A 23,921-nucleotide genomic window follows, 5' to 3' on the forward strand; every position below is an offset into this window, starting at 1 on the left:
ATGTGTTAGAGAAGAAATTGGAATGAAAACAAAGTTTTAAACTCCTTGGTTTACACTATTACATTAATATCCAAGGTTCTCCTAGGCTATGTATGTTGGGATGAGGTTTTTGAAAACTAGTGGATTTTACGGCTTTTAGTGTCTGAAGTCTTTGAATGTGCTCCGCTTATTTTTAGGTTTCCTTCCCAATTGTATAATTAATGTGTTTCCAACTAAAATTTATACTTAATCAGTTGCCTCAAGGTTTTGGGTTTTTTGTTTGTTTGCTTTTTTAATGGGGAAGAACTCCAAACATGCTTATTCTCATGGTCAGGTCACGAGCATTGGTCACACTGCATGTTCTGACTTTTTAGTTCACATGTATGTTTATGCATACCCTTCCTGTCTTTGCTGATGTTCTTAGCTACTCTTTGTAGATCCTGTGAACTGACCTTTCTCAGATGGGAATTTTTTTATGTCAATTTAGTAGAAAGTTGTCTGGTTTTCTTCTGAGGATAAGCTCTTTTTTACAGAAGACAAGCAGTACTACTGCCCTGCTGATATAGGTATTTCAAATACTTGATGCCTCTTGCTTTTTTGGTTAGCATTTTGCTGCTGCTTTTTATCTCCACTGGCTCTCCCTGCTTCAACTCAACGTATTTGATTAAATTTACAATAATGCTATTTAATTTTATGATATTGGAGGGTCATTTATGTATATGAGTGTATGGAACAGGAAGCTTGTTTGGAACGGTAGCTGTAGCTGTTGATGACTAGGCATAAAGCTACTTCAAAGTACTTCTGTGTACTGGTATAATGCCTTATTAGAGGGAAGATGGATGAAACCTGATTGTTGCTGGATTTGCAGGCACTTGCCTTGGGCTCAGCGAGGAGGAATTCTGCATAAGCTGAGGACTCAAGTCTCTAATTTGAGCACTGCTTGGGGGAGATGCTAGAAGTATTTTCTCTTTTCCAGCAGGAGGGAGCTGGTCTTATGGCAGGCAAATTGCTGGGACTAGTGAGGACATTCTCTCTTTCTACCTGCAGTGGGGCTCTTGCACTGGCAGTGTGTGGTCTGAAAGTAGCTAAGTGGCTCAACGGCCCGGGACATTTCCCTGGACAGTGGCTTTACAGAGGTTAATGTCCATAAAGCGATGTTGAGAAGCAGCAATCCTGCAGGCAACAGTTCTCAAATGTGGGAGAGATTCCACAGCATGAAGCCCAGCCAGTCTGAAAAGGCTGAATCCTCTTTGAAGAGAAAAAGCGAAGGAAGAGCAGTTGAATTTTATTTATTTTATTTTATTTTTAACAACCCATAAAGGGATGGTGTTGCTTTAAAGTTGGTTTGTAGTGCTCATCTTCACCTCTGTTCACCTGCACGGCCAGAGCTGGCTGGCTATTTCTGCAGAATGAAGATTTCTGTTGGGGCGGAAGGAAATGAAGGGGAAGGATGCTGGACTGGAAAGGTTAATTTCTGGTTTTGATGGTGTATACGGGGCACTTCTGATTTAAAAGGGCCTGAGATTTTCATTCCTCTCTTTGAAAAATAAGGATAAATACTTCTTGGTCTGCCAAAAGGGGCTGTGTGAGTTTAATTAACATTTGCAAAGTGCTTGTGCATACCATCTTTCATCTGAGAATCTAAAGGCAAAATATATTCTAAGCATTCTCACTCAGCTTTGCAGTTATTCCTCCAGCTGTCGTGAGCTGTGCCAACGAAAACTACTCTCTTGTTATCAAGGGATTGTTGATGCCTTGTGACTTGTTTTGATTTTGATAGTCTCTTTCCCCCACTCCTCCCCCCACACACTTGCGACACAAAATATAGCATGCTTTCCAAATCTGGGGGAGAGAATAAAACCTATTCTTTTCCTTCACAAACTATTTCTATCTTATCTTATGCCCTTTGAGAGGGGTCTGTCTTTTTATTTTTTTCCTAGTTTTAGTTATTGCTACAATTTATTAAGTCTCAGTCACTCCAGAGAGGCACACTGGTCCATGCACTGTAATTGTAATTTTTTTATTTTAAGATGGATGTGAAATACTAGATGAATTCCTCATTCCTTGGCCTCAGGTTTCTCTAAATTCCTACTGGTAGCGTTTGGGGAGTTAAGACCTACAGCTTTGCTCTCCCAAATGCTAATTTTATTGCTAACAGTGAAAGCCTTTTTTATAAAAAAAATAATCAATATTACATTTTAGTCTTAAAGGAAGGCTTGTATACGTGTAGTCTCCAAGAGAATAATATTACACCTAACAGTTTTTAGATTAAATAGCATAGGCTCAACCCAGGTTGAGGGTACAGCCTTTCTACAGGACTGGAAGCCAGGGTTTTGGGAAAATTTGGTACCCCAGAACACCCCCACTAGTCTATTGCTTAGGTGACTATGGCTATTACTGATACTCTTGTGAGGATTCATTAATCTTGACTTAAGCATATAAGCTTTTAATTTATTTATTATTTTTTTTAACCTTGAAGAAACTGCAAAATACCATTTGAAGTATTGAAATGTTTAAGCTCAATTACCTGTGGGAATGAAGACTACAAAGAAATTACTTGAAGAGTAGCTATGTTTGGCTGATTTCATCGACCTGTGTGTTAAAGCTAGATCTGTTGGCTTTAGCACTTAAAACCTTGCTCATGTTTGCCCTTCAGACAAAGTAATACTGTGGGAAAATGATCTCGAGCCTGTCCCACCATGTGCATTTCTATCAGAAAGTGAGCTGGTTTTTAGTGACAAACTCTTTTGTTATTGGCAAGGGTTTGAAAGTCAGAAAAATGAAATGCAGAGCGATAGCTTGTTTAACCCTCTTTAAAGCCCAAGTCCTATATCGTAGAGGATGTGGTTATTCTCTGCCTGGTGCTTCTGGCTTGAGGGATTTGATTCTCCAAGTTGAAATTAATGTAACTGGTTCCGGCTAAGGATGGGGGGAGTTGTGTGACCTCATGGAGATTTTGTCAGAGTGAACTTGATGGGAGTAGAGATGTCAGGCTCACGTAAAATGTAGCAAGTTTCTTTTCATCAGAAGAGAATTCTGAATTCTGCCAAGTGTGTCATTGGTGGTTTTCAAAATAATGAATCTAAGCACAGTGCGTGCACTTCACTCCTAACTGGAATGTGTGATATTTGTTGGGTCAGGGTGGCAGTAGCTGAGATGCAATCCTCCACTGCCTCCCTGTGCTGTGATGCCTGAAGAGGGAATGGAAAATCTTTGAGTGATAACCAGTGAGTTTGATTAAAACAAGATATGAGCTCATCTGAGCATCCTCATAATAATTTGCTCTTTTATGCAACTGCTGAGATTTGAGCTTATGGCAGCACATTTCCTGTTGTCCCTGGGCTGCTTGTCCTCTGTGGAAGTGGTGCAGCTGGAGAGGTACTTCCAATGCTCCTCTCAGCCAGGGGAGACTTTCTAGTTACCTTTTTTGCTAAAGAGCTCTTGATATTTTCTTGCAAAATGTAAGGAAACGTTGCCTGTTATTTGGAAACAATTTTGCTTCACTGTCTCTTTTGGAAGTGTTGATTTTTTCCCTCCTATCAGAGACCTTTCCCATCTGATGACTGTGTGCCTGGTTTGTGCCAATGCATGCGGCTCTGGCAGCAACTTGGGTCGTTTGTGACCAGCAACCCTGGGTGGAGGAATAAAGGGTGAGTGGCTCCAAGTAGAGGAGGACTTGGAGGAGGAAATTAAGGAAAATAAGCAAACACTGTGTGCAAAGTTTGTAACTCTGAGCTGTGATTACATGCAGTTCAGCAGTGTAACTGTTGTTGCAGCTATGGAGAAGTTGAATGAGATGAGACACAAGGGAGGCTGTTGAGCTGTACCCGTGGACAGGGAGCCAAACTGCTTCTCCGCTCTGCATCATCTTGTGGTTTTACTGCTGAAAAATGGGGCTCCTACTCCTGTTCTTTGGGGACTTTTTGATGTTCCAGTAGATCTTTACCATCTAAATAAAGCTCAAAATTACATATCTGAAATTATAATTCTGTCATTTCAAGCACAGCCTTGTGTATCATTGCCACATAATTCCTCTCACTACAAATACGGGGAGCCATCATAATGTGTTCCTCAGCTGCTTTTTAGCTACTCTTCACTCTGGGGCTCTTCTGTTCCTGAAGCAGAAGAGATTAACAAACAAGTTTGTCATTATTTGTTTTCTTACATATGCCTTAATTACAGCACTTGAGAGGTTTGGGTTTTTTTCCTCCCATTTCTGCATCTTGTTTCATTTATCTCATTGTAGACCTTTCCTTTTGGGCTGGATTTAATTGGCAAGTCATGTCTCAGGAACTTCAGCTGGTATTTAGTCATCCCACACTTTAAAAGTTGGGCGGAAATCCATTCCTCCTGTTTGACCTCTGTGCTGTTTGCCTGCCCTAGTGGCCTTTTTCCTTTCCCTAGCAGACTTGCATTTCTGAAGCTGGATGAGTTAGTCCACCCTTGCCACTGCTATTGTGTTTTCCCTAAACTGGTATGATTGATGAAGTTCACACCCTCTGAGCAGCCTTTTTCACTTAACAGGTTTGATGCAGTAAAATGAACTTGGAAAACAATTTTATTGTTCCTTAATATTTTTGAACTGCCTACTCCCTGCAATTTATTTATTTTTTTTCTAATAGAAAACTCCTATTGAGCTCTGTTGTAAGAGCTTTGTATCTTGACTTTTCTCTTAATGGCTGGCTTCTGGGCTACAGCATTCAACACTCAAGGGGTAACAGCCTTCAGGATCGTGTAGCCCTTTCCATTCCCAGGGTCTCTAAGCCCCAGACAGCTCTCTGCTCACAGCTCTATGGAAATACAGCCATCAGGGAGGTGGAAAGTTAATTATCAACTGAAAGAGCAGTATCACACTTCAGTCTGGAAGCAGAAAGTTGGGCTGAGGCTGCTGTGGGGTGTTCAAAAGAATAGCTGTGAGGTTACTGGCTCATCTGCATATGGATATGCAAACTAATCTGGATTCAACTTATCAGGTTCAATTGTAAGAAGTTTATGAAATTTAGTTCTTGCTCAGGATGAAATTTGCCTGAAGGTTTGTCATAATTTACTTCCAGAATCAAATTAAGCTGATTTGAAACAAGGTAATTTCTGCAAATAGAAGTTTGGTATGGTTGAATTAATTAGCTTTGATTGATACCCTTTTACTTAAAACAGAGTGATTTTCACTGAGTGGGCCTGTAGTGAAGGCAGTGTGAGCTTAGGACCCAGGAATTCTTGCTGCTGTTGAAGGGATTCAACTTGGTTTTATTCATGTGCCATTTCTGTGCCTTGATGTGGACACACTGGCTGGACACCTGGTGTTTTGTATCACTTACCATGTGTTCATGTGTGTTGAGTTTTTTCTGCACACAGCAAATTCACCACATCATCAAATAAAACCTGCCTATCTATACAAGAGGATGGCTTGAGTCTAACAGAGCATTATTAATTTTAAATTTATTTTAAAGCAAGTAATATTTTTTTCCAGGGAAGTAAACCAATAAATTAGAAAATCTTCCTTAGTACTTTTAGCAAATTAAATTTTTTGTTTATACTTTTTCTGAAATCTACAATGAAAACATTAAGGTTTCTGTGAAATGCAAAGGGATACTCCAAAAATTAAAAATGGTCTAAAATGAAAGCTTGGAGAGCCCATGGATCTGCTTTCTCATGAAAAACATCTTTCCTTTGTGGACATAGTAGAGACTGAATAATCTTATTTAAAACTTGATTTTCAGATTTCTGGGCAAGTTTGCTTTAAGCCTTGTGAATCTACACAAATAATTCATCCTTCCTGGAAAAAAAAATTTAGTGCTGATTTTCCTTGTTAAATCAATAAACAGAGATAAGAAAAACAAATATGAAGATCTTTGAGTGAAAGGGAGAGATGCTGCTTTTGCAGATACTTGGAAAAAATTAAATTTAAGCATTTTTTCTTGCCTCAAGTTGCTGTTTTGTTTTTTTTTTTTTGGTATGCATTGATTATAATTTGTATGGAGAGCTTTGACTGGCATCAAGAATTGTTGTTTTGGCATTGTTCTCAGCCTGTGAGTAAATACACGAAGCTTGTGCAAGTTGCATGGCTTTTGTAGGCTACTATCAGTTGTAACTGACACTGTGATAATGCTCTTTTGTCATGAGGTTTAAAATTTTACTGTTCGCTCCCTAAATTAATGGAATAATTACTTAATTATTAGATAACAGATGAATGGGCCTAGTAGGTGGGGTTTAATTAGCCTGTTAATTTGATTTGATATTAACCTGCTTTTAAAATTTTCAGTGTTTATATTCTTATATATTATTTAGTTAATAAAGTAATTACATCTGGGAACTTTGATGTACTGGTTCCTCTTTTGCCAGGAACAGACACAAAGTGAGTGCCACCCCAGCCTACGTCCAGACGAGCTCTGTGAGCCTCTGGAGGAAGCACCTCTGCCTCTTGAGTGCCAGATGGTCTGTGCAACCCAAACTGCAGGAGCTGCAGAAACATGTGGTTCTTCCCTTCTCTCACCTCATGGCTCATCTGTAAGCACTTAAAAATACATACAGTTATTTCATCTCCTAGATCTGCTGTTTTTCAGCGTGGAGTGTCAGCTCCAGGGCAGGACAACGTGGTGTTGGCAGGACTTCCCCAAGGACATTATCCCATCTATGTTAAGTGGCTGCTGGTAGACCCAGTGCTGCACCATGAACATTTTGAAACATGAAAGCTGAGAATGGTGGATGAGGAGATGGATAATGTGCTGGTTCATAGCGCTTCTTCAGTGTTATATGTTTGTTTCAGAGCAGTTTAGGGAAGAAGATATGCCTTAGCATTTTTTTTATTATTTTTTTTTTAAGCCAGGATTTTATGGCCCCATAAGTCAAGGGTTTTACCCAGGCAAGAGGATAGGAATTGTCAGCTAGAAACCCAAAGCTCTTGGGACCAAGAGCACTTGTTCCCTTGGATCTGCGGTGTCTCACAGTGATGCTGGAATATGCAGTGTAGAGAAACCTTGAAGTGTCTCCAGAACTGTTCAAAGAAAGAGTCTTTTATTGTATAAAGTGTATTTTAGTCGTTGTTGGTGGCCTGTTGGCAAGGACCTTTGCAGTGAATACTCTTTCTTCTCTTTGTGATAGGATTGGAGTGTGCAGGTTGCTGTGTGGCGGGCAGGAAGTGCAGCCTTGTGTAATCCCATAGACAGCAGTTGCTGCCCACAAGAGAGGATGTGAAACAACTTCATATTCTTTCTTATAGGGAGTTTTTGTATTCCTTCTCAGTGTTAAGTGGGCACGTGCTCAAAATGCCAATGTGCATTTGGAAGACTTAATCGCTGTGGAGGTATTTATCTGTGTTTTGCCTCCTCCATGTCCATCCCCAAGCACTTTCCTGGTGACAGAAGCTCTGGTGCAGCTTTGGGGACTGGTATGTCACTAGTTAGGTCTGTTGGTCAGAGGTATTCCTGTGCTGTTCCCTGGTCTCAGTCGACCTGGCACAGCCTGGAGATGATCACGCTGTTAAACTTCCAGCCTCCAAGTGAGGACACCTTGGTCCCAGCTGCCTTTGGGGGACAGTCCGCAGCCTTCTGCCATTTTGTCGCTCTAACCTGAGGGCTGTTTGGGTCCACTCTGGCATGGTTTGACTCACTGCTATAGGCACAGCCCCTGTCTTTAATCTGTGTCCCTGTCACAGAATCACAGAATTGTTCTGGTTGGAAAAGACCTCTAAGATCACCTGAGTCCAACTGTTAACCTAACCCTGCCTAGTCCAGTGCTAAACCATATTCCTGAGCAGCACATCTAAACATCTTTTAAACACCTCCAGAGATGGTGATTTGACCACCTCCCTGGGCATCCTGTTTCAGTGTTTAATAACCCTTTCAGTAATGAAGAAACAGGATTTTTCTTCTAATAACCAATCTAAACTTCCCCTGGTGCAACTTGAGATCTTTTCCACTTGTCCTGTTGCCTCCCCTCACTCCAGTCTCCCTTCAGATAGCTATAGAGATTGAGAAGGTCTTCCCTCAGCCTCCTTTTCTCCAGGTTGAACACCCCCAGTTCCCTCAGCTGCTCCTTGTAAGACTTGTGCTCCAGACCCATCATCAGCTTTTTTGCCCTTCTGCAGACTCCAGCACTTCCATGTCTTTCTTGTAGTGAGGGGCTCAAAATTGAACACAGTATGCAAGGTGTAACCTCACCAATACCAAGTACAGTCATTTAACTACTTGTTTTTTCTTCTATTATATCCCTCTGTAGGACCTAAGCTCTTCTAAGCGACTCTCTTCCGTAATGGGCTAGGTGTGCAGTTCATGGTGGCTGGAGAAGCAGTGCTGATAGAAACCCATGGTCTGCACCATTCAAGGGACTGGGCTCCCTCAGCACAATTACTGGGGCTAAAATCAGCACCAAAAGAGGGAGGCAGGGGACTGTATATTTCTCAAATTATATATGTTTTGAATACATTAAATAATTAAATCCCACATGATCTTTGAGGTTTTGGAGGAAAGAGAATGAGACTGCATTCTTTTGGTGTGCAAAGAAGTTAAAAAGCAGTATGTTGTCCTAGATGATACCTTACTAATTATATATTTCCATACAATGGCTAGAACTTTAGACTTTACAAAAACTGGTTTGTTTGTTTTGTGTTTTGTTTTTTTAATGAGAAATCCAGAACAAATACTGAAATCTGTTTGAAGTTCATGTTTGAGGCATGTCAAACATTTTAGCAGAACCAGACACAGTTGAGGCTAATACATAAAAAATGTAGTGAAACTGGATATTTTACTCCTGTCTACTCTTACTATGAAATTCCCTATTTCAGTCTGGATATTCGGTTTCCTTTTCTCAACAAAATTTTACCTCCTTATGAGTCTGGATCTGTAAGACATGCTGGGCTTTCAGCCTTCATATGCACCTTCAAATGATTTGTCATTTAAAGGATATAAGACTCTGGGGACTGATACAGTGAAAACAAATCACTTTGTTTTTATTCTCATTAGTGCTTCTTCACAGTTTCTGCAGTCTGGAAGCTGCTCCTTCTAGAAGCAAAATAAAATCAAAAGGAGATATGAAACTCTTCAGTCTTGTGGTTCTTCTTTGCAGCAGGTGGGTGCTTATCCGAGATGCACACACTGGATGGGATGTCTCAGATAGTAAAGTTAAAGCCACCAGCTTTTATCTGTGTGGCCAGTGTGTTGATTGCTTGAGGTACTGCAAGTTCCAAAGTTAAGTGAAATTACCAGGAAATTACCAGTATTTAGGTCAGCTAAATGCCTTTAAGTTGTCTTTTGTGTACATAATTTCTTGTTACACCTATACTTCAGAAAAGATTATGGCTGAAGGAGCAAACTGCTGTGTCCATGATGTGGGCAGCACTTCTTGTACACCAGTACCCTTTGGAGGTGACATATGAATAGGTGTGGGAAGAAGACTGTTTTGAATAAATTTGCATGGAGGAAGTACCTGGGCATAATTTTCAGCGAGTGTTATGTACTGGCATACAGCCTTTTCTGTTTGATGGACCCTGTTGATCATCTGTGGAGAAGTTAAGATTTGTAGCAGAAGAAACAGTTGTGTGGAATTCAAAGTACAAGGGTTAAACTTACTGGGAATCACAGCTTCTTCATATGGCTTAAGTCTGGATTTGTTGTCTCTAGCTTGAGCCAAAGGTAAACTCTGTGTTTGAGCCTACGCTGATCCAGTGCCTGCCATACTTAACGCAATTGCCTCTGCTGAAATGTCTCCCTTATATAAAATTTACCAGGTTACATTTCTCTTCCATGCAAGGGACATTCTGCAGAGGTTTTGGAAAAGTGTGTTGTATAAAGTGCACAGTGTGAAGTTAAGGAAGACACAGAGCTCCCTGTGTAGTAGGAAATGGAGGCACTTTAATTGAAAACAGCAATGCTTTGCATTAATGACAAGCAGCTGCTTGTCATTGAGCATCTTCATGGCACATTGAAGCAGTTAGATGCCAAATAACATAAAAGTCTCAAGACTTCAAGAGATTCAGGCGGATGGAGGCTCTGTCAACTCTTGAATGTTTATTCAGATGCGTGCACTGTCTGTAGTGCTCTTGTTCCTTAATGGTGGCTCCACCTTTGGTTCTGGGATGAATCAGAACAGCTCACTGGGGACAGGGTTTAAAAGAATTTAGGACTGAGTGACTGACTGAAGCTCTTGGGGATCCAGTTGCACCTTTCTGCTCAGAGTGATCCCCACAAGCCGTGTGGTCTGTCTCTGACTCCTCATTTGAATGGAAACTCTGCTGAGGAATGAGCCACTGCATGTGAAGCCTGAACAAATGGTTCATTTACAGGGTTAATTGATGTTTGCAAAGTCTGTTTCATGCTATTAAGTGCTAAACTTCATTTCTGATGAGCAGGTGTTTAGCAGATAAAGAGCCATCACACTGTCAGCTGGGATAGAGGAGGAATCTGCTACCAAATTGTAGATTTGGAAGTCGTAGCTGGTATTCAGAAAACTTTTATTTGAAGAGTTTTCTGAAGTTCTTTGCTGGCAAGTGAAATGAGAACCCTGCTGGGCTCCTGGTCTTGTGCTTATAAATGGTGCTGTGCAGCAGGATCTGTTCCGTGGAAATCCTGGGAAGAGATGGGTGATGGTGTTATCTGGGCAAGTCCAAGGAGAAGTCAAGTCCTTGCTGCTCTCGTCTTTGTGTAACTGCTGCCCTACAAGACAATGCAAGTTAATCAGTGTCTCCTTGGCTCTTCATTATTATGAAGCTATAATTTAGCCTTTTGCTCTTTGCATAGCCTAAATTAATACTGAACTTCTGAACATGACTCAAAGCCACAAGTAAAAATTTAACTCAAAATAAAGGCATAACTTCAGACCTCCCAAGGTGCCATGAAGTGGGTTTCACAGAATCAGAGGATGGTCTGGTAAAAGTCACCTAGTTCTAACCCCCCCTACAATGAGCAAGGACATCTTCAACTAGATCAGGTTGCTCAGAGCCCTGTCCAACCTGACCTGGAATGTTTCCAAGGATGGGGTATCTACCACCTCTCTGGGCAACCTGTTCTAGTGTCTCACTACCCTCATTGTAAACAATTTCTTCCTTCTCTCTAGTCTGAATCTCCCCTCTCTTAATTTAAAACCATCACCCCTTGTCCAATTGCTAAAGGCCATACTAAAAAGTTTGCCCCCATCTTTCTTATAGGCCTCCTTCAAGTATTGAAAGGCTCCAAGAGAGTCTCTCTGGAGTCTTCTCTTCTCCAGGCTGAACAACCCCAGCTCTTACCCTCTGCAGTGATTTTATGTCCATCCTGGTACCCTGCTTCTATACAGTGTGTTGTCAAATTGATGGGCTTAGGCTCTTTAGCTCTTGATCAACAACTGTGCTGTTTCCCCTGACTGTATTCTGTCGCCATGTATGTATGGCTTGAGTGATGCCTCTGGCTGGAGGAGCAGCAGGTTGCCTGGTCTGCTGCAGCTGGGGCTGTAGGTCTGCATGCTGCTGCCTGCTGTGTGGCTCTTTCTCTTTAGCATTCCCATGTACTTGCGTGTGGCTTTTTGTTTGGATTGGTGAGTGCAAATGATAATTTTTGAAACGCTTCTGCAGATTTTAAAGGTTTCATTCTGAAACAATGAAAGTCTGCCTGCCCTTTAATCTTGGAAAGATTACAGAGGGGTTTTAATTTTGGGGAGGTATTGGCTGAAGGATGCTGTTGGAAGGCAAAGGGGCAAAGTGGGAATTTTCTAAACAGAGCCTTCCTCTGGCTCTACCCTTGCAGAACAAAGTGGCAAAAATACAATTATTTTTGTGAAAGCTGGAGCGGTCTTGGAAGGTCCCACCCAAGCTATATTCTTTATAGTGTGTTTTCCAGAGAGATTTCAGAGCTGTAGGAGCTGTGTCCAAGCAGCAGCTCAGGAGACAAGAGTTGTTGACTGCACGGTCCTTTTGTAGTAGTAAAGTAGGTCAGTGTTACCAAGTGGTACTCATGACACTTCACCCTGAAAGCAAAGCAGAGCTGTTGGTCTGTTCCCTGGCCACTCGCTTCATTCAGTGCTACGTGTTTTGCCTTCGAACTGGCACATGATGATTTAAATCATGTGTGGAGCTTTGCTGTGATGTTGCCTTTTTACCAAGGGTCTGAGCTGAGAATCTTGTAACACAAAATGTGCTGATTAACTGACTGGATCACTGTGCTGTGGGAGGGTTTGGATATGCAGAAAGAGATGAGAGAAGATACTGATAAGGGGTTCTCACTTCTGATGTATCTTTTTACAAAGTACCCCAAATTGCTTTTCTGGTGTTAAAGCTACTCTGAGGAGTTAATGCATTATCTCGATGATTCACAGTCAATGTGATGCAAGAGTTTTGAACTGGAAGGTGCACTGTTACTTGGTTATGGCCCTCTTTTTGTGGACCTCAGAGCATTTTACAAAGAACTAGCTCTGCCCTCCTGCAAAGGAAAACCAGGGAAAGATCCTAGGTACTAGAATATGTTCATTTCCAGACAAACCTCAAACTTCAGAGCTACATGAGTGAAGTGTTGGAAATAAGCACCCCTTTCCTTGCTCCTTTTTATTTTATTGTGTTTAACTTTAGGTCATCTACATCCCCCACACACAAACACCTTTTTTTTTTTTTTTTTTAATTTTCTATATGAGCTTGAGGTTTGGGTCTGATTGAATTTAAGAGGCCAGGAGGTCTCCACTAAGAGATCTCATGTATTCCTGACATGTCTTGCTTCCATGCTGAGATTTTATTTCAGAGTCAGACCTATGAAATAATTTAGCCAGACCAATGAAATGTGCTTAATTTTTCCTGTCTCCCAGGACCATTTTCTGAGACCATAAAGACGTATGTTCCCTGGTAGTGTGGAGCTATGGGCATGGCTTTTTTTTTTTCCTATAAAAGGAGGATGGTCAAAGAGTGCAGGTTGATCAGTTTTGTGTAGTTAAATCTTCTGGTTATGTTACAAGCAAATTTGTAAGATGGTTTACATCATGCTGAACAGGAAGTTGTGCTTGATTATATTTCTAGTCTCAGTTGCTATTTGTAACTCATGAGATCCCTTGTGAATTAGCGAGGAATGTTGTGAGTGAGGGAACTGGAGCAGATGAAGTGAATTCCCTGAGGTTGCGCACAAGGTCTGAGACACAGCCGGGAATAAAACCTCAGTCATTCAACACCCTGTCCCTTGCTTTAACTACTGTACAAGAATTTCCTCCTACTGTGTCTCTAATAGAAACTGCAGGGCCAAATTAAGCAGGCAGATTGTAATCACTGCTGCTGAGCTATCCCAGCTGTAGAATTACTGCAGCCCTCTGCTCTTTGCTACTAATTTGGAAAGTTTGCTGCCTTCTTCCCTCCAGTGCTCCACCTTGCCACATTCCAGACTCGGCATTGTGGGAAAAGAGCTTCAATGACCATAAAGAATCCAGATGTTGTGTCCGGGGGCAGGAAGCATGAGTCAGCTACCCCTGATTTGTGAAGCTAAAATTAGTGAGAGCATTAGTTTTGGATCTCTCCCTTCAGCTTGGTGAGAACACTGGCGTCTCCAAATGCATCTTTGTTGTAGGAGGCATACAGTGCAGGGTGCAGGCAGGCAGCTTGTTAGATTAATTTATTGGGAGTTTGATTTATTTTTGTATTTGCATTACAGGAGTGCCTGCAGGTCTGAGTGGAGCTCAGACCCCCTCTTAGGACACTGTGGCGTGACATGGATGTGTTGCAAGAGACTATTGGAACCTAAATATGTTCTAGATGAATTTAAGAGTGAGAGAGTTGTAGCAAAGGAAACAGAAGGCACCTAGAGTGAGTTGTTTATTATCTGTTACTACTAGCACAATTAGTGTCCTTATCTCATCATTGGCTAAATCATTGCTGTCACATGCCTGCCTCACTGGGAGCCAAGTGGAACTGCTGGTGCTTGGTGGGCAGTCAGGAAAGCCAGGCATTGCCCCCTTCCTAAACCAGTGCAGCAGCATGGTTTGTTGGGAGTTTGTTGGAGGGAGCATGGATTGCTTTGGCAGAGGCTGTCCAGAGGGCAGATGCACTGGACAATCTTCCAAAGTCCCTTTGAGCCTCTTTTTTGGTGATTTCATGTCAGAGGGAGTGAGACGGAGAGCACACGTGTGCATTTCGGGAACTAGAGGGTGTCTGAATGTTGTCTAACATTGCGGTTGGGGTAGAGAGGGTAGGGAACAAGATGATCAAAGTAGCTTTTGTTCCTTGCAGCATTGATTATAGTAAGGTTGCTATGGCCACAAATCTCCCTCAAATTGCTGCAGCCAATTCATTAATTTCCTTTTTTATTGCATCCTAACATTGAAAATCAGGTAGGCTGCCAGAAACCTTTCCCAGGGAAATCTCTACCACTGAAGACATCAAGAGCTGCAGCAGATGTTGGAGTATAGGTAGTAAGTATTGCTGTACTAGGGGTATACTGTAAAGAGAATCTCTTGTTGCTTTAATTTTGGGATGTTTTCAAGGCTAGAGAAATTAAATTAATCCTAAACATCTAGCTGCTCACTAATATGCCATAACTCCCCTTTAATTAGTTACTCCTGTGTCTGTGGTAATTGGAGCATCAGGATACCTAAGTCGTAGGCAGTCTAGTCTTGTAAGGTTTATCCCACTCTGTTCTGCTCCCTGCAGTGCTTTCTCAAGGGAATTGCGGGGTTGGTTGAGATTCATCATCCTCTGCACAGCAGCAGGGTTCCTGAAGCTGGGCTGTGAGATCCCTGGTAATTCCTCCTGCTGCTGCAGTGCATGAGAAGCTCTTGTGTTTTCCGTTTGTAGCTTTGTTTGCTCACAAAGGAGTGTGTTCTGTACGGCGTGTCTCGGGCAGCCCAGCCAAGCAAGCATCCGTCTCTTCAGCAGCCTTCGGCCCTTTGACCCCCAAGCATTGGGGGGGGGGGAGCAACTTCTGTTTGTTTTTCTTTCTGTTTTCAGTTGAGTTCTACATCTTGCCTGAAATCTCTCAGCCAGCAAAACTCTTGTCTTTGTGGGTGGAGAGGAACAGAGCAGGGAGAAAGTTGGTGTTGGCTGCAGTGTGGCTTTCTCACCCCATGGCAGGTTTTGAGATGCCAGTGCTTTGTCCCACCAGCTCCCACGTGAATCTGTCTTGTGGGCATTGCGTTAGGGCTTCAGGAACAGGGATATAAACAAGAGACTCATAAATGCCGCTCATTTCTCTGTCACTGGCTGCCTTCTGTGGCCCTAGGCAAATCATTTAGCTCTTCCTTGCCTTAATTTGCTTAATTATTGCCTTCCAATATCTTATATTTCTGGTAATTGGTGCTGTGGGTTGTGCATTGAGACAATGACAAGGAAGCTCTCGGCTTGCAGAAGGGACAGTTTTGGTATGGTTCCCTTTTAGTCTATAGCCAAGTAAGCAGCAAAACTCCTGTTTGCTGTGTTTAATACAATTTGGAGGTGACAACTAAGTTTATATCACAAGACTTTGGTGTGGGATTGCTTGCCCATTCCAGCATGGATGCCATTGGGTGGTACTAGTGTGACGTTGTTGTCTTGTAATCAAACTAGATGTTATTCTGATCAACTTGATAATTCAATTCTTATTGAAACAGATCTTTAGTACTTGTTCTTTTTCTGGATCATGGGGTGGATTTTGCCATGGTTTGAAGTGACAGAGTGAAAGCTTTAGGAAATAAAAGAACTTTGTTCATTTGTTGAGCTTGAATTAGAAATATTTTGTGTGTCTACAGCATGCGTTATTCGAGGAACTATGAAATTTATGGTCATTAAATGTGATCAAGCCTTTCTGCCTACAAGGAGAAATGCTTGTGCCCTCCAAGTGTCTGGGTTTATCCCATGCAATGCTCCAGGCTTGGGGTTAGAGCAGCTGAAAAGCTGCCTGGCAGAAATGAACCACATGAGCCAGTGCGTGCCCAGGTGGCCAAGAAGGCAAACAGCATCCTGGTTTCTATCAGCAGTAATGTTGGCCAGCAGTACCAGGGCAGGGATTGTTCCCCTGTGCTTGGCACTCATGAGGCTGCACCATGAGTACTGTGTTCAGTTCAATTCTGGGCCCCTCACTACAAGAAGGATGTTGAGGGGCTGGAGTACATCCAGAGAAGGGCAATGGAGCTGATGAATGGTCTAGAGAACAAGTCCTATGAGGAGAGGGAACTGTGGTTGTTTAGTTTGGAGAAGAGGAGGCTGAGGGGAGACCTCTTTGCTCTCTTACAGCTACCTGAAAGGAGGTTGGGGCAAAGGGGTGGTTGGTCTCTTCTCCCAAGTAAATAACGATAGAACTAGAAGAAATGGCCCAAAGTTGCACCAGGGGAAGTTTAGATTGGATATTAGGAAGAATTTCTTCACTGAAAGAGTTGTCGGGTGTTGAAACGGGCTACCCAGGGAAGTGGTGGAGTCACCATCCCTGAAGGTATTAAAGAAATGTATAGATATGGCACTTCAGGACATACTGTAGTGAGCGTGGTGGTTTTTTCTGGGTTGATGCTTGGACTTGGTGATCTTAGAGGTCTTTTCCAACTGTGATGATGATGTGATTCTGTGGGTTAAGCACAGCTAGCGTTTTGCATCTTTAATGTCCATTGGCCTGTTCTTCTTGGGCTTCCTTATTTTTGTGGGTATTGTGAGTCTCTTGTATAGTGCCTTGAGTTTGCAGGCACACATCAAAGGCTCAGTGTTGGTGGCAGTATCAGTAATAGTGAACTTTGAGCACAGCAGCTGCTGCTGCGGGGGGTAAGATGAGCCTTTGAGGCATCCCATGTGGAGCTGGATGTGCAAGGGATGTGAATGAAGAGTTGGGGCAGCAAGGATGAGCATTTTGGAGCGACTCTACATAAAGAAGTAGAGGAAGAAAACCTAATGTATGTGTTAGACCATCCAGGAGCACTTCTTTTTTGGGAGGGAGAGGAATAGATCTGGAAGAAATGGATGAGGAATGGAATAAAGATTGTGGTGGAGCTGGAAGCAAAGGAGGGAAGTGTGGATGAGGAGGGGTGGACAAGGAGACATGTTCAGATTGTAGGCAGAGGCTGTGTTCCCTGATTTCGTTCCTTTTTTACTATTTGTTTTTACTTCTTCTCATGCCATTTGCACTAACGGTACTGACAGTTCTAGTTAATTTCTGAGAAAAAAAAATAAACCATTTCTGCAGCTTTAAAATCAGGAAATCCTCATTAGCTGTGATGCAGCCTTATCAGCCTGTTTTCATGCTGATGGTCTGAGCTTTGCTGCCCTGAAGTCCCCTTTCCATGGCACAGCAGGCTTGGACTGGGCTGCTAGTGAGCTCCATGTCTGGCTAGAAAAATCAAGGCTATGCTGAATGGACAGACTTGGACCACTCCAGCACCCTCTGGCCTGATCAGTGCAATGGTCTTTTGTCCCACATCCATGGTGAGTTCTCATGTTCACCTCACAAAGATTTAATGTTCTTCTGACTGGTTTGGCAGGGAAATTTATGCCTGGGGTAAGTCAGAAATAACCTCTTTCCTCATTGTTTAGTGTCTTAAATGTTACTGTGACCTTTTTTTTTTCTTTTTTCTTTTTTCTTTTTTCTTTTTTTTTTCCCCATTAGACCAGAACATCTATTTGAAGTGTCACAAATTTGTGTCAAGTGTGGATCCCTCACAACCTTTCTGGGCACCTTTTGCAGAAGGCAGAGCCTGGAGCAAGCAGTACATGTGGCTACAGACATTTCTTATGAGTGAGACTGCTTTGTTTCACTGGTAGAGAGTTCTTTATCATGCATCTAACTACAGAATAGATGTGCTGCTTCTCACTCCAGATTTGCTGCTTACTCCTTTCTTCATTTGCTGCAAGACCACCTTACTACCCTTTCTGCCTCCAAATCATCTGCTGCAGGGCTTGGTTTGGCTCAGTATCTTTTATAAAAAGCTTCCAGCACTATATCCCTCTGCGTGCTATAAAAATACAGATAATAAATACCATAGAGCCTCCTTGTGTGTGGAGGCAGAAGGAGGTTGGTGGATGTTTTTTTGTGTAAAAATGTTACCCAGCTTGGTTCATGTAATCAGTGTTTATCATTCTTGTTATGTGCTTCAGCCTGATCACCTTTAACTTGATGGTGCTGAGATTAGTTATCTGAAAGAGATGGAGATTCATTATGTTAATTGGTGCTGAAATTACTGCATTAAATGTCTGTAATTGGTATTATTATTCTGGTCTTGCTGTATCCTAGGTTTTTCAGCAAGCAGAAATTAATATGGAAACCTGCACTTTCTGTTGCCGTTGCTAGCAGAGCCTCATGTAAAGTTGGTGTTTAAAGAGTCTGTTCAATGCTTCTTGTAGCAAAGGGTGGGTTTGGTGACATGGATGTCTATGTCTAATCCTAGCTCCAGAGAGAGCTCCCTGTTCCAACCGAGGTGGAATTTTTCCAGCAGGACTGCTCCAGCTTAGATCCCAATTTCTACCCAGTTAAGAGATCCTCTTACAACCAAAGCTATTCTTTTCTTTCTCACTTCTCCAGTGTGGCCAAACAGTTTTCTCCTTCACCAGGCAGAGTGAAAGCTTTCTTAACAGTTACTGACAGTGTCATGAGCTTGGATGAGCTGTGGCATAACTTGATCCTCTCTAAACTGCAAAGTACAGGCAGTGTTTCAGTAACTTGCTGTAACAGGATCTCCATGCCTAGCAGAAACTATAATGTAGGTTGGAATGGTGTTGGCAGGAGGATGTTGAAAAGAGGGGAGAGCTACTGGATAATGGATGAGGAAAGTTAGAGAATTGGGGTATGAGCCAATAATTGGAGTAAGGACAGCAGTAGCAGGGAGGAGATGAAGAGGAAATGAGGGGATATGTCTGGGGATCTGCTTTCAGTTCCTCCTAAGCATTTCTTTTGAAGTATACATGTTTGTTTCTGCTCTGTTCCTTGGTGATTCCTAGGGAGTTTGCTCTGGCAGGGAGCTGGAAGGCAACATGCTGAAGAGTGCTGGGCTGCTGCTGAGTTCAATGGACAGGCACAGCTTCTTAGCCAGGAGTTGGGCAAGACATCCAGGAGGTGTTCAGGAGAGGCATGTGGCCACCCTGGCTGGGCAAGAGTAAGATGAACCTTGGGCTGTGTGTAGGGCACAAGAGTTGTTCCCTTGGGACATTTTATCTACTATGGTGATGATTTTTCTCCTTGAAGCTTCATTTATTTGAAAAGTAAGTACGCAGCTGGTTGCTCAGAGCTTCACTGGAAAGAGAAGACCTGTACTACCTGGTTGGGCCAGATGTCTCCTCAGAGCAGCATCCTGTGTGGACACAGTAGTGAATAATCAGGGAAGAGTGGAAAAGCAGGTGTCTGTAGTGATTCCCCTCCTATTCCCTCCTACCCTGAAGAGCCAGGGACCTCCAGAGCTGGAAACTGCCAAGTGACCTGCTCTTTCCATCCCTGTGGTCCTGTAGCTCAAGCCACTTCTGTGCTCATCCTTACCAAATTAGATGTGACATCTCTGTGATACCTGGAAGTTGCAAATAAAGCCTTCTACCCTCATGCTTTCTTAATCTCCTGTATCTTCTGCTCTCTTTGTTGTCTCTCCAGCACCAGAATAAGAGATGAGCTGGACTATCATTTGTGTTAGACATTGCTGATGCAAATTAAAAGCTAAATTCAAGCTTTAGAAGTTGCTTTTTGTTAAGGTGTTGTGAGTTTGAAAGAGTATTAGAGCCATGTTATAGCTTTATGTGACACTTAAAAAAACCAAAAAATACTGATTTGCAGAAGGAGAGGTACTTACAGGCAGTGGGTAAGCACACTGTGGGCAAGGGAATCCTTTTCCCACTCCAGCTGCCTTTGTGGTTGCTTGGAGCTTTGTAAAGAAATTTTCCACAGTCTAATGTACACATTGAAGAACTAAGGACAATTTTGTTACCACCACTTAGGAACAATTTCCTTATTATTTGAACCTTTGATCAACAAAATCTCAAGGCTTTTTCACCATGACTCTGAGTCGTTTCTGAGGAAGATGCTGTTAGCTTTTCTGGGGAGTCAAATTTTATTTTGCCTGTTTGTTATTTGTTTGGGTTTTTTTGTTTTGGGTTGTTTTTTTAGAGTATTCTTTGGCTTTAATTTGAAATGATACAGCTTTCATCTGGGAACTATTTTAGCTTTAATTTGAAAAAACAGACTATAAAACACATTCATAAAAACAGTTTGTCCTTTCCGTTGTACTAGAAAATTATTCTCATCAGCCTCTTAAGGCACTCTACTTTCATGTATTTAAGCTTCATGGCATGTACAGAGAGATAGTTATTGTGGGCTTTAATACAGGGCCATACATAAATTTCTAGTATGGATCATTTGGGGAAAATTAATTGGAAGAATGTGTTAACAGTAAAGGATTTTAAATCATTGCAGATTTTGCAGCACTTGCTGTGCGTAAGTAGCTTAGTGACCCTAAAGTTGCTGTCCAATTTTACTTGAAAATGAGATATACTTAAAGGATGTATGTAGAACTTTGAAAATCAATCATGCCTATACATGTGCCTGCATACTCCTACCTTGCAGTGGAAGGGTAGCTGGCATGTATTGGGTGTTGGCTGTGGGCTAACAGTGCTTCAGCCTGATCATCTATCTACTCCTGCCGTTTTGTTGTCATCCCCAAGATTTAACGGGGCACACCAGGAGTTCACACACTCAGCAGTAGCGTGGCACTATCCAAGTGTGTTGATCAGTTTTCTGTGAACTTCTGGAAACCAGCTTCTGTGCTCCAGTTTTGACATTTTAGTGTTCATGGCATCTCCAGCTCTGCTCAGATCAATTGAGTTTGTGGTGCAGGGGCAGGAGTAAGGCACCCCTGCACAGCTTAAGAATTTACCACCTGATACTGTCAGTTTGCTGCTCTTATTCATGAGGCTGACAGAGCCTGTGCATCTTCCTCACCCTCAGGGAAGTTCCTTGATGAAGTCATTTGGGCTTTGTGGGATCTCATGGGGCGTCTGTACTGCCGAAAGTAATGATCTGAAAGACCAGCAGTGTCAAATTATATCAGCATCCTGTGAAGATTTAATTCACTTCTGATTCCTCGATGTTCTTGGTGGGACTGGTTAGGATGACAATTGTTTTTTACAATATGGAATTTTTTGCAACTTGGATATAGAGAAGCAGAGTTGGGCAAGGGATTGTGCAAAGCAGCATCTGGTGATGTTTGACCTGCACGGTTTGTAACAGCCCATCTTTTCCTTCAACCCTGAGCAGTACTTGCTTCAGGGATTGTTGGAGACTTGAAAACAAAACAAAATAAAACCACCCACCAACAAATTGCTTTTGAGTGATGTGAAACCCTGATTATGGAAATGTGAATTGTGTATCATAACATGCATTCATCATCTGCCTGCTCAGCAATCCTGCTGGTGGCCCATGCATAAACAGGACACTTAAAGCGAATTTTGCTTAAAATGCACTTGTTAAGATGCCTATGTAAAACTGGTACCTTCATGGCTAAAATCACTGTTTTTGTCTGCGAAGCAGCATTTGTGTATGAGTAACTTTTATGGACGAATCAAATGTCCAGGTCATTTTCCTAAGGAGCATGCAGCCTAAGTTGCAAATGCAACAAAACAAAATGTCAAAGAAATGTGGGTAAACAGCCCTGAGGGGGGATTGATGCAAGTTTTTATCTCGAAGAGGTGAATGGTGGCATTCCTATGCTTCTCCCTGCTATGATTTCCCTGTCACCAATCTTATAAAGATACCTGAAGTACGTGTAACATAAAGTATGAGAGGGGTTGTGCTTCTATTATGGCTTAGTTTGCCAGAAGTACTGTTTGCAGCTGGAGGTTGATTCTAGGCTCTGAAGGGAGGGCAATTCCTGGATTACAGCCCCTGCCCCGTATGAAAGAACAACCTTAATGTCTTAAGGGCTTTATCCTGAGCCACGTTTGTGTTGAAACTGCTTCAGGAGGTTTTAGAAGAAGTTAAAGAAAAGGCAGTTGTAGAAATCTTATTTCTGTAAGTATCTAGGCTGGCGTGGGTTGAAAACAGTGTTTTACACTCTGAAGCATTGGACAAGAGCATCAGTGAGATGCAGAGCATGGGGTAGAGATGGTTCAGTACACACCTCTACCCTGCCAGCAGTTTATGCCTCCAAGAAGCATATAGACAAATTGCTCATACCCTGTGGAAGTGGAGGCCTAATGGAGCAGAAAACCCCCCAGGGGACATCTTGAATCAGAGTCTACAGTTACATTTGCTTTTTTCTTCAAAATACTGTGGAGTTTTGTAGAAAAGGTAACCAAAGCACGCATGGCAGCTCTGTACCCCTGCAGCCTGGGCTAGGTCATTGACCTCTTGGAGCATCGTGGAGGACAGCCAGGGTAAAGACCCTTCTTTTCTTTGGTGGAGGAGGTTGTGACCAAAATAAGTAAGTGAGGCATTACAGAGTGTTTTGTGGCTGCCTTCCTCATAATGGAGAGTTTTAATTGCAGGATGCCTGAAATGATGTCTCTTCTTTGCTCAGTTTGCCCAGCAGGGATTAGTCAGTGCATGAGATATTCTATTCTTCTGTAACAAAACAAATATTAGCTGCCTGTCATGAAGCTGAAGCCTGCTTCAAAATGCCACAGTCAGTGTAGGTGGAATAGAAGTTACCCAAAAAGCCTCTGGATTTTAATGACGTTTTACTAAAGCTTCTGCACATAGTAAAGTTACAGAATCGAGCGTCATTGGTGGTAGCACCAACTATCATTCCTGTGATGACAAAGGCCTGTAGAAGTACTGAAGTGGGAGAAGTGTGAAAATGAAGATGTATTTGTCTTTACTTCTGTGCAAGTAATTAGATTTGCCAGTTGTTCAAGTTCTTTTTGTTTGATAGGTAGTAAATAGGCAGATCTGTTTTTAAGGACAACTTCTGCCTAATCAATTTTCTCTTGCCCATAGTGACAAGAAATGGAATGTAATATCTTGTGCTTACAGATAGGAGGGGGTTCTCTGTGAGCTTGTGGTAAAATGCTGCTCTGAATTAATTCAGTTTTGTGTAACTAGACAGTGTCAAAGCTGTCAAAGATAGTGTAAGTCTCTGTGTCTGCTCTTTTTTGATCAGTGTAGGAAATAAAAGTCATGTTAAGGCTGTGATAAAGCTGTAAACATGATCATGGGAGTTCTTAGGAATAGCTGCATCCTCACTGTTCTTACAATTTTCATCAAGTATAGAGTTGCTGCTGAGAAAATCTGTGGGCTTCACAAAACTGATGGAGTAATAAATCATTACAAGAATATGATAAATGACTTGGAGAAATCCAGATGACTTCTAAACTACATTCCCACAAATCATATGGGAAATGACCCGTGACAAAGTTGCATATGGAGGAGCAAGTGGTGTGGGCTCTGCCTGAGGAAGAGGGCTCTGCCCTGGAGAAGCAGTCACTGTGAAAAGGTACTTGTGGTTGATCTGAGCAGCCAAATCTGCTTGAATTCCCAGAGTGATGATGCATTAAGAAGTGTATCATGCCATCTATGGACATGTGAACTGGGAAATAGGAAGAAAGGATGTTTTTACTTCCAAAAACTGCATTTCTGAAAAAACTGGTGGAATGGCTTATTTAGCTCTGAGAGCTGTATTTTAAAATAGACATGGGAAAAGCTAGAGAACATGCAAAAGGAGCAGCATGGCAGTATTTGGAGAGGGGTGAAAATATCTAGACTTGTACTGTTTAGATTTCCCACTGTGTTTGTTGGATCAAGAGAGAGGCTGAAATACACCTCCCTTGCATGGGAAGAGGGTGCTGGGTACTGCTGAGTGTTGGAGAGGACTGTGAGAAATACCAGCTCTTGGGAAGGTGATGTTAAAAGGATGGCTTAGGTGTGATTAATCACTGGAGCAAATTAACAGGAAGATACCTCTTCGGATCAGGCTTTGAAGCATCTTTGGAAGTTTTGCTGCAACTAAAAGTAAGTAACTGGGTTCACTGGGAGACATAACCAGTTACTTTTGCTTTACATGTGGGAATGCTGAGATACAGAGTCTGGGTCTGTTCTACTCATGCAGAAAGGCCATGTCTTGGTCATAAAGGAAGCTATGGT

General features: G+C 42.2%; 1 protein-coding gene across 7 annotated transcripts in view; it reads left to right on the forward strand.

Moving 5' to 3' along the window:
- The window catches only part of EXTL3 (exostosin like glycosyltransferase 3), a 132,562-nt gene that overhangs the window by 36,190 nt on the left and 72,451 nt on the right, over nucleotides 1–23,921 (forward strand). The window contains exon 1 of one of the 7 annotated variants that reach the window (XM_051614338.1): nucleotides 6,465–6,483. The exons of 5 other annotated variants lie outside the window; for them this stretch is intronic. The gene's annotated coding sequence lies outside the window, so the exon portion shown is untranslated. Of the gene's footprint in view, nucleotides 1–6,464; nucleotides 6,484–17,492; nucleotides 17,604–23,921 lie in introns of those variants that run through there. One more of the 7 variants, XM_051614336.1, reaches the window with a different exon arrangement.

This window comes from Apus apus, chromosome 3, assembly GCF_020740795.1.
Source record: "Apus apus isolate bApuApu2 chromosome 3, bApuApu2.pri.cur, whole genome shotgun sequence".
Classification (NCBI taxonomy): domain Eukaryota; kingdom Metazoa; phylum Chordata; class Aves; order Apodiformes; family Apodidae; genus Apus; species Apus apus.